General features: G+C 32.6%; 1 protein-coding gene across 1 annotated transcript in view; it reads right to left on the minus strand.

Annotated features, from left to right (window-relative positions):
* Positions 1 to 8,876: 8,876 nt before the first annotated feature.
* LOC110409872 (protein SENSITIVE TO PROTON RHIZOTOXICITY 1-like) overlaps positions 8,877 to 10,202 on the minus strand; it is a 3,027-nt gene continuing 1,701 nt past the window's right edge. The window contains exon 2 of the mRNA XM_021419365.2: positions 8,877 to 9,379. The gene's annotated coding sequence lies outside the window, so the exon portion shown is untranslated. The remainder of the gene's footprint in view (positions 9,380 to 10,202) is intronic.

The following is a 10,202-nucleotide window of genomic DNA, read 5'->3' on the forward strand; positions in this document are numbered from 1 at the left end:
AATTTAGTTACATTCAAAACTACACGTAAAATAAAAATTAATAATGTAACAAAAAATTAAAGAATCACTCCATCTAAAATTTTAAACCCATAAATTAAAATCTTAGTATGTAATAATCTTTAAAGAATCAAAACACCCTATTTTTATTCTGCTGTTCTATCATTGGGGTTCAAAAAATTCGTAATTGTAATATAACGTAATGTTTAATTTGTTCAGTGGCCAAATTTTTTATCCAACCAAAGGTAAAAATATCATTCAATGCGGAAGTACAAAGGATATAAATGTGGGGAAGAAAACCTAAACCTCAAATATAACTGAAGAAGACAACAACAAAAAAAAAGAAAAACTCAAACCTCCAAAATAAAAAGAAACTTGAAACACATGATCCCCTGAAGCAAATACGGCTAAACAATGTAGCAGAAGATAGAGAAAGAGAGAGAGAGCAGTTTTCCGTCCTGGGTTTCACCAAGATAAAAAGCAAAAGCTTGGAGAAATTTGATTTTGAAGCTATTTTTTAATTCATCCGGGAATTTAAGACAGATTTTTCACTGTTACAAATCGCCCGCCAATTTGACATTGATCAGGATTGAACTAACAATTAATGATTGATTGTACATCGAAAGAATTTAACAAAAAATGAAAAAGCGAAAGAAACAAATAAAAGTTCTTCAAAATTGGTTACAAAAAGGAATGGAGCTAAAGATATTGCAGTTCATCTATTGTTTACTCTTCTTTCCATCCATGGAATCATCAACAGCTTTATCATGGTTCGCCCCATCTTTTCCATTGACATCAAATAGAACCATATCGTCTCAATCGCACTTCTCCGTTGAACCACTGTTGGAGAGCGAAGCTCAGTGACTCGTTCTCTGCAATGGTAGCTTGGCAAACTTGAATTGTTGATACAACAGCCTTGCTTGACATGCCCTTTCAAGAATTCTTCTCCTTCTTCTTCTTCCCCGTCTGCCAATAAGTGCGGCGGAGGCAGCTCGTCACCACGTTCCCACTCATCAACATCCAATCCCCATTCTATGTAATCCACCCCCGCCATTGCTAAAGCTTCTATTGAAACTGACATGATTTTATGTAAAGCGTAGCTAGAATGTCTAAAAACTTCGGTTCCTTTAGATATTAAGTATGATTCTAATAGAACTTGGGTGGCTTGATAGTTTTAAAATGACCAGATATGTTGTATTTATAGGCTATTTATTCCCTGCATGCAGATAGACTTTCTTCTCAAAACTCACGGGCTAGCCTCCAGAAGTGGAGCGGATGTTTCCCTAGGAAAAATAGAGAAAGTAAAGGGATAAAAGTGTTTTAATTTGAGAGTATATTACCTTATTAATTCATAAAAGAAGTAACATTCTCGTGATTGTACGTTTGACCAAAGTATCCCAAGTCTTTTGCTTGCTGGACAATGCTGATCATGGAAATATTGACCAATGGTCAGCGCATTGGGGAAAGTCAACATGATGCCGAGCGGTTTGATAGCTGAAATTAACTGATTCTCTCTTCAAGGAACTCAAGTGTAAAGAACGACAAACATATGCCTACATTACGTATTAAACATATGAAAGATTATTTGTCCCTATGCCTGACGTATCTAATGAGATAAACAACATGTTCCTTAATTAGATTATAAATTTTAGAATTTTCATGGCTTGAAGGAATTTGAAGGGTGTGCAATTATACAAATAAGATTATAAAACTCATTTCTAATTTTCATGCAGACATTAAAATGGTTAAAAAACTGGAAATTTCAAATCCAAAAGTTGGAAAAAGAAAAAGATTTTTTAGATGAGAAAAACTTCTTTTAATTCTGTAATTTAAAGTTATATATATTAAAAAATAACATAAAACTCCTTTCTTAAATCATGTTGACAAATTACGATTTTATTATTGTAGAAAATTTACAACAAGGATCGTGACAATTTTTTTTATTAATGTTTTTATTTGCATTAGAAACTTTGACATATATGTAGGAATAAATAAGTACTAACAATCAATAAACATGTTTAAACAAATTTTTTAACCATAATTAGGTTGACATGATTATAATCCGAATATGATTATTTCTGACACATGTAAAAAATTTATGAATTAATTGATTAATCATGACTTAATTAAATAAGCTGTTCTACATATATCATATATATCTTGTAGCTTATGAAATAAATAGGTCGTGCAAATGTAAGCTTTTCCGCTATCACCAATTTCACAACATTTAACATGTTGGAAAATGTTGTAAATGTGTATAGATGGCATAGGTAGGGGTATGCTGAAGTTTTGGAATCTTTGGCCAAGCTGTGGTTCAGAGACAGGAAAACTTCTTTTTGTCTCTCTGGGGTAAACCTTCTAACACATACGTGTTTTTCTGCCAAGCATGCCAACTGCCTTTAATCAAATTAAGCAATTACAAATAGTCAACCTTGTCTGTTTAATTAACTATTGCCAATATCTATATATACTTAATTGACTCTTCATTCTTCTACAATGACTTTCCAATTCCACTTGTCTTAATATTCTTCAACAATGATTTTCTAATTAGTCTTTACAAAAACATAAACCAATAGAATATAGATGTGATTAATTTCAACACATATGTATCATGAACGAAGAAGAAAATTATGAGTTCCCCAATACCGTATCACAAGCAATTCATGAGTTTGATGGCATTTATGGTGGTGTATTAGGAAGACATCCTACCTCTTATTTTTATTTTGATATTACTTTAGTAAATATATATATAAACCAAGTAGGATAATTGCCAATGAGTCTGGCTTGGTCTTAATGATAAGCTTAAACCTTTTTTTAAAAAAAGTGTTCTAATTCCTCTATCATCAATTAATGTCATGATAAGTCTTTAGTTAAATTGAGAAGAGATTTTAGTGACACAGAAAACCTGATGTGAGAAAGATCAATGTACAATTACAAAAGATTGATGCACAAAAGCTGGAACCTAATAAGGGCAGAACAAGTCGAAAAAGCCCATCAGAGAACGGCCTAACGAAACCAAGAAACAACAGATTCATCTAAAAGGAAATCTGCTTAGAAATCAAGACCAAAAAGACCCTTTAAGAAATATTAAACAGAAAAAAGAAGCCATGAGGATCGGGGCATCACACAGAACAAACTGCAAACTGTACAGCTGCAATCCGTCAACAGGAATCGTTCATCCTTCTTCCACGCGAACAACACAACAAATCCAAGGCAAAATTCAGCAGAACCCACAAGGAAATAAAGCATTTAAGCCTTTGAGAGCACAGGAGCCACTCTACAACCCAGAGGACAGCCGCAAAAAAGAGAACCTCAAAAAAAGAGTCACAGCTTCAAAGGCACCCAGGCAAACACAAAACCAGCATCAAAGCATCCCAGAACACATCCAAACCCGAAAATGATGAAGAGCAAGAAACCCAAAAAAGCTTTCACGTCACCTTTCCAAGGCCAGCAAACCTAACCACCATGAGTCTTCCAGTCGAAAAAGCACCGAGCCCAGAAACCCTCCCTCAACAACCCAAGTCCTCCGTCCCATCCATGGCAACCCCACGACACAACCCCCTCAGCCATAATACCCTCCCCAAACCATCCCCCAACCAAATAACAGCCCCACAAGATCCTCCAACAGAAACGTCCAGAGCTCTAACATTAACAAGTTGTATGGGTTTTGCTCTGATTTTAAAATATTGCATTTTCTCCAGATACATATGTAACTACATATCTTGGTTTATTAATTTTATTTTCCTATAAAAACTTATTTAAAAGTAGTTGATTATTTATGGGGATAAAATCTAAATTTACAACTTTACTTAAGGTGATAGGTTAAATTTATCACCAATTTCTGAACAGATGCAATTTTAATATGATACCTTTAATTTAGATCAAAAGTCATCAATTTTCCTTGTTTTTTCTTTCTTATTTTGCTCTAATTTTATACTAATGCATTTTCTCTAGATCTATATGTTGGCTTGTTAATTTTATTTTTCCATAAGAATTTATTTAGTTGATTATATTTGGGGATAAAGTCCAAATATACTTTTTACTTAATATAATGGATCAAATTTATAAATTTTTTTTGAAATTTTAATTCTTTACTTTTAATTTAATAAAAAAAATCATCAATTTTCTTTGCTCATTGGTCTTATTTTCGATATTACAAAACTATTTTTCTTCTAACTCTTAATGCTCTTACCTTTTTATACATAAAAATTATTTTTCTGTTTTTTATATTAAATATAATAAATGATCAATTTTACAAAAAAAAAACTAAAAATTAATATAACATAAACAAAAGTCAAAATAGTTTTCTTAACATCAAAAAGTTTAATAAGAACCAAATAAGTATCCAAACATCAAATAGCAAAGTTGAAAATTTCAAATCTCACTTTCCTCTAAATCACAAACTAGGATCAAGTAAAATGAGACTTATCGAATAATACTCATATATTTTTCAAAACGTGTAGCTAATATTTTTTTCTCCATAGTTTCTCATAATTCATCAATTAATCCATAGAAGACAATCTAAAAAAAAAAAAACCCAAAAAAATCTCCAAACGCAAAAATCAATAACAATTTTATTATGGACAAGAAAAGGATGAACAAATGTTGAAAAAAAAAAGGAAAGAAAAAATGGAAAACTACAATCTACGGTGACTATGAGTCACTGTCATCTTCACCATCTCCATGGCTCTTGTCCTGTGAATGACAGTTTAGCGAACTGAAATGGTTTAAAGGGAACCCATAGCTGAAATTATGATGTGAGATTCCTTCTTCTTCATCTTCTTGATCAGCAAGTAAATGGGGCGGAGTTAGTTCCAACTCCTCATGCTCCCATTCTTCAATATCCTTACCCTATTGTGAGTAATCGGCGCCTTGCCATTGCCAAAGCTTCGATTGAAACTGACATGATTAAAATTGGAAAGGTTATGGCTGGATCCGTGGACTTTTCTTCTTTTGGTTTTACACTCCTAATAAGAGAAAATAACTGAGATCCTTTAATCCTTTCTGGAGATTATAATTAATACTTGTAATTTCTAGCAATGAAAGAGCTGTTGCATGAACACGGCGATCGGGATAATTAATATATATAATATCAAGATCAGGAAGATGATCTGTTAACTGTTTCTTCTGAAAATTCACGTGCTTGGGTGCTGGTCAAACGAAACATGCATTCAACATGCAAGACTAGAAAGCAGAGACAAGGAAGAACAGATTCGAAGTTGAGATAAGCATCATACTAAAAGCAATGTTCTCGTGAATCGTGACTGATCATTAGTCTTATTAATTGACTGCGACTACTCTGTTCAATGCTGATTTTGATGTCAGCCGCACGAAGCCAAACTCTCGAACTGATGTGCTGATTATGGCCAGAGGCGGAGGGAGGGTGGGCTAGTGGGGCCGCCGCCCCTCTAACAATTTTAACAATCTTAAACTTATTTTTATTTTTTTAAAAAAATATTATTTCCTACCTACGAAAATTTTAAATTTTTTAACATATTTTTATTTTTTTAATATTTTATAATTTTATTTGTAAAATAATTTTTAATTTAGTGAAATGTTTTATAATAATTAATTAATAATTAATTTTAATAAACTTAAGACTAAAATTAAATCTATAACAATAGAATTATACTCAAAACTCACTTCTCAAAACTTTACAACCATCACTTCTTATTTTTTTTTCTTACCAAATAGAAACCAAAAAATCATTTTTGTTCCTTACTCTTTTTTGGTTTGAACATTCTTTGTACATTAAACCCATAGTCTATAACTTAATTTTCATATCACAATAATTAATAAATTTAGTTTATTTACTATTATTTTATTTTTAATATTTTCAACTTTAAACTTTTTCTTAATTTAATAGTTTCTATTTAGTGATTTTAATTTAAAATTTATCCCCTTAGTCATTTTTTGTTGAAAGCAACAAAATAAGGATCTGACTAAACACCTAAAATTAATTATTACTTATTTATTTAGAGATTGCTTAATTGTTTACCTACAAATTATTTTTTTTGTTAGATTCTTGTAAACAATTAAATTTTTTATTCGAGAATTGCTTTTTTATTGAATTGTTTATTGATATTGTATTTAATTTTTGTGATAAATTTTAGGGAATTGCTTCTCATTGAATTGTTTATTGATAGAACTTAATATATTTTAGGGTATTACTTTCCTTTAAGATTTTCGTTATTATATTTGTTAATTTTTGTTTGATGTTAAGTTTATCTTTGAATTAAGATTATTTTTATTATTAAATTATTTATGATTATAGTAGTTAATTATTTTAAGTAAATTATTAAGATTGATTCCTTTGAATAATTTTAAAAAAAATTAAATTATGGAAATAGATTGTCGTTAGGAGAATTGAATCTTATTTTAAGAAAAAGAGTCTTTCACAAAATGTTGTCACTCTTGAGATGCCATTCCTTCAAATATAAAACCTTGATTTCACCATTGACTATAGCAATGATGCATGTATATAGTTAGCTGACCTTTTATTTTTCTCAAAAAATTGAAGTACATGGATGTTAACTAAGAAACAAAAAAGAAGTTGACAGCTATTAACTACAGCCCCTGAATGGGAATAACGAAACACCAAATTATTAAGTAACTTCTTTGTGGGATTTGGGTTATTTATAATTTTCAATTGTTAGGGAGCAATAAACAAATGTGCTTGAAAACATGAAAGAGCTCTTTTAATAATAGCTAGAAATCATATAGTCCATGACAAAAATTTGGGATATATTGAATTGAATTTACCAATGTAATCTTAATCATGCTTTTAGAGAAACCTGCTCTTGCATTTTCCTTTGGTTTGAAATTTAAAATCATTTTCAACTTTATAATAATATAAAAGAAGTTGGGATTTTTATATATTTAGAATCAATTCTTTTATTATATTTTTTATAATTATTTAATCACAATCAATAATATGCATGATTTATTTTATTTTTTATGAAACTTGCGTGGTAGATATCATAAAATTCAATTAGAAAAAATGCATTAGAACAATTGTAATTTATCATTCTCCATCCATAAGATTTATCATCTTTAAACTGGTTAAAGATGTTACTTAATCAATAAAAAGGTTACAATGGGTATGGTTATTCAATTCATCAGCCATGAGCAAGGAAATGGTTTTTACCAGCTTCGTAGTTCACACATGGTCATTGCATTCAATTTGATAATAAGTATTAATTATTGGAAACAAACAAGCCAAAAAAAAAAAGGAAAAAGAAAGAAAAAAATTATCCTGTAAATTTTCACATGCTTCTCTGTTTGGGGATGCCTAAAGAAATGGGTGGATCATTGAATCGAATCTTCCAGAAAAAAAAATCGGTATTATTCATTCAAAGAAAAGAAAGGACAAATGGGCTCTAATTGCATTATGGCAGTTGCCTTAAGCCATCAATGACTCACTAAACCATACAGAATCGAAGAAAAAAATGTTAAAGAAACTGAGAAAAAAAGAAAGGAAAACAAGTTACAATGTAGAGACTAGCTTGGACATCTAATTAGAAAGTGAGAATTAATTAAGAAGTAATCGGAATCAAGTTTGTTTTCATGGCATGGCATCAAGATGACCTCTGAAATCTCTTCCTCCGAACAATGCTTGCAATCATTAATAGCCCTATGATGTATCTGACCATCGGCTTTGTTGACCTTAAGCAATGTATTATCCTCTCAACCAATGCCCTTCCTTGAGACACTCTTCCATGGCTGCCTTCTAGAGTGGCGCCTTTGCTGGCATTAATGTCATCAGAATCGCCATCAAAATCTTCCGAAGAACGGGTTTGCGAGCTAGTGCCGGTGACTTGAAAGCCACGTTTCGCAACCCTTTCTTCTTCCTCTTCTGCTAGTAAATGCGGAGGAGGCCATTCCGAATCATCATCAGCTTCCCACTTTTCAACATCCAAACCCCATTCATTATAATCAACCCCTGCCATTGCTAAAGCTTCAATTGATACAGTCATGATTAATTCGTGCAAGGCTGCTAACTTAAGGCTCCAATCTTTCTTCTTTCACAATCAAAACTCCTATCAATTAACTAGCAAGCTAACATAAGACGACCAAATTGAATTGCCAGCTAGTCGCAGTATCTGCTGCATGAAGACAGATATGTATATAAACATGATCCAACTTGCTTCCTATCAAGGAAAATTCAGACTAATTTTCTTCTCAGACTTCACGGACTTGCATACAAATCAAACGGGATTTTTTTCTTCTAACTTTGAGTGCTGCAGAATTGAAAGTAGAGAAGGGTTAAATTTAAGCATCATATAAGAAGTGACATTCCCGTGATCATTTAATTGACCAAAATATTTTCTTCAACTTGTCGTTCATGGCTAACGGATATTGTTACCAAGTAATGTTGCATGACTAAGGCTATGATGCAAGCTCGACACAGACATGTGAGTGATAGGATCACCCACGTGTGTCTTAGCCTGGATCAAAAACGGAAGAAAAGTAGATATTGTAAAATATCTTTGATTGACACTGTCCAGGTAAAACAAGACTTTGGATTCGAAAAGCATGGACTGCAATTTGGAATACGGTCCCAAACTTCTAGTACATTAAGAATTCCTGATAGTAAAGTTGTAGCAAAATTGAAGGCGAAGAACATTCATTTTTCTCTGATGTATTTTCACTTCTTTTAAACTGCCTAGAAGGCCCGAAGAGGAGGATCCTTAAAATTAATTATCATAATAATATTATATGAAACACTTTGTACATATTCACATGGAAATATGAATGCTACTCTGTTTACAAGACTCGTGGGTGATTGCAATTGGCATGCAGAGTGATTGGTTGGTAAGGAATCTACACAAGGCCCTTTTGGTGAACTGTTCCATATATTAAAAATAGTAGATGCTTGGATATTTCTGTTTTAAATAGCTAATTACACTGTTTTTATCGATTGAACCCATTAATTCTCCGTAAAGAATCTTCATCGACTTGCAGGGATTATACACCCAGTTTACAACAACTTTCACTGCATAGACTTGCAATGCAAGAAATAGAATGTTTTTCTTTTTCTTTTAGGGGCCGTTCAGCAAGCAACTTTCATCTCTGTTCTATCCAAACATGGTCAGAGAGTTACTAAACCCTTGGAACCGTTGATTGAGACCATGTCGCAGCACAGATTTAATCAAACTTTTGTTGTATCCTAAAGACAAATTTGTGCAGCAGTGCACATGTAGCAAAGGACTCTCCTTATTTTAATATTTGCCCGGGACGAAAATGACAGAATTGGCAAAGAAGACAAGGGAATGCCATTCCCATCATCAAAGAGAAATGCAAACTCTGAAAGCCTCGTATTCTCAGCAAACTATCTCCAGATAACCGTCATATACAGTTCGGAGTTCAGACGTAGCTTTCACTGAAACCAACAAACAGTAAGACAGGTAAAAAAAGGTGGGTTCTAAATACCAAAATTAACCTCTCAATAATAACAGCACCACCAGGCCTAGTTCTTCCCCGCTGAAAGTGATGTCCAAGAAAATTTTAAATGGTATACACAGCATAGTGCCCCAAAAATAAAAGAATTGAAACACCATACAAAGAGTTTGAACACATTAATATTCAATGCTTTATTTATAGGAACCTGAATATGGCTACAATGAGAAGCCCTAGGGTGAACATGAAGCCAAAGAAACTATGGGCAAGGACTAAACGGAACAGGAAAACTTGCAGCTCCTAATCCAGCCATTAATCTCATTTCTGGATATGAGATGAAAACCATCTCAAACAATTGGAAATTCAATGTAACAAGAGTTTATCGGCAAAATTATGTCAAGGATTCAAACATTTGGAAACTTGGAAGTCCATGCAGCTCTTAACCTCTTCTTTTGGACCAAATTCCACAACTCAACTAGGACTGAATTCCAAGCTTGTTGGGGTTGGATACAAGAATCCATTTTTCTATTCCATTCAATTGAGGACCATAAGATCTAAAGAAATAGATCCTTGCCAATGACTTCGTATCATGTAATCATCTCTTGATCAAAGCAGTTCAAAGGCAACTTCATTCATTATATTTGGCTCCTTAACAGAGATTCCATGAAGCATCCAGCTAAACAGGAAAAGTACTGGTACAATCAAAAGCATACCTTTATGAGCCTAAGCTTCACTTAGTAGCTGTGTGCAAGGTCCAGGACCAAGGTTCAGCTCCCCCCCTCCCCCTCCTCTGCCTAATCAAAATG

Source organism: Theobroma umbraticum, unplaced genomic scaffold, assembly GCF_002168275.2.
Source record: "Theobroma umbraticum cultivar Fairchild unplaced genomic scaffold, ASM216827v3 scaffold_44.0, whole genome shotgun sequence".
NCBI lineage: Eukaryota > Viridiplantae > Streptophyta > Magnoliopsida > Malvales > Malvaceae > Theobroma > Theobroma umbraticum.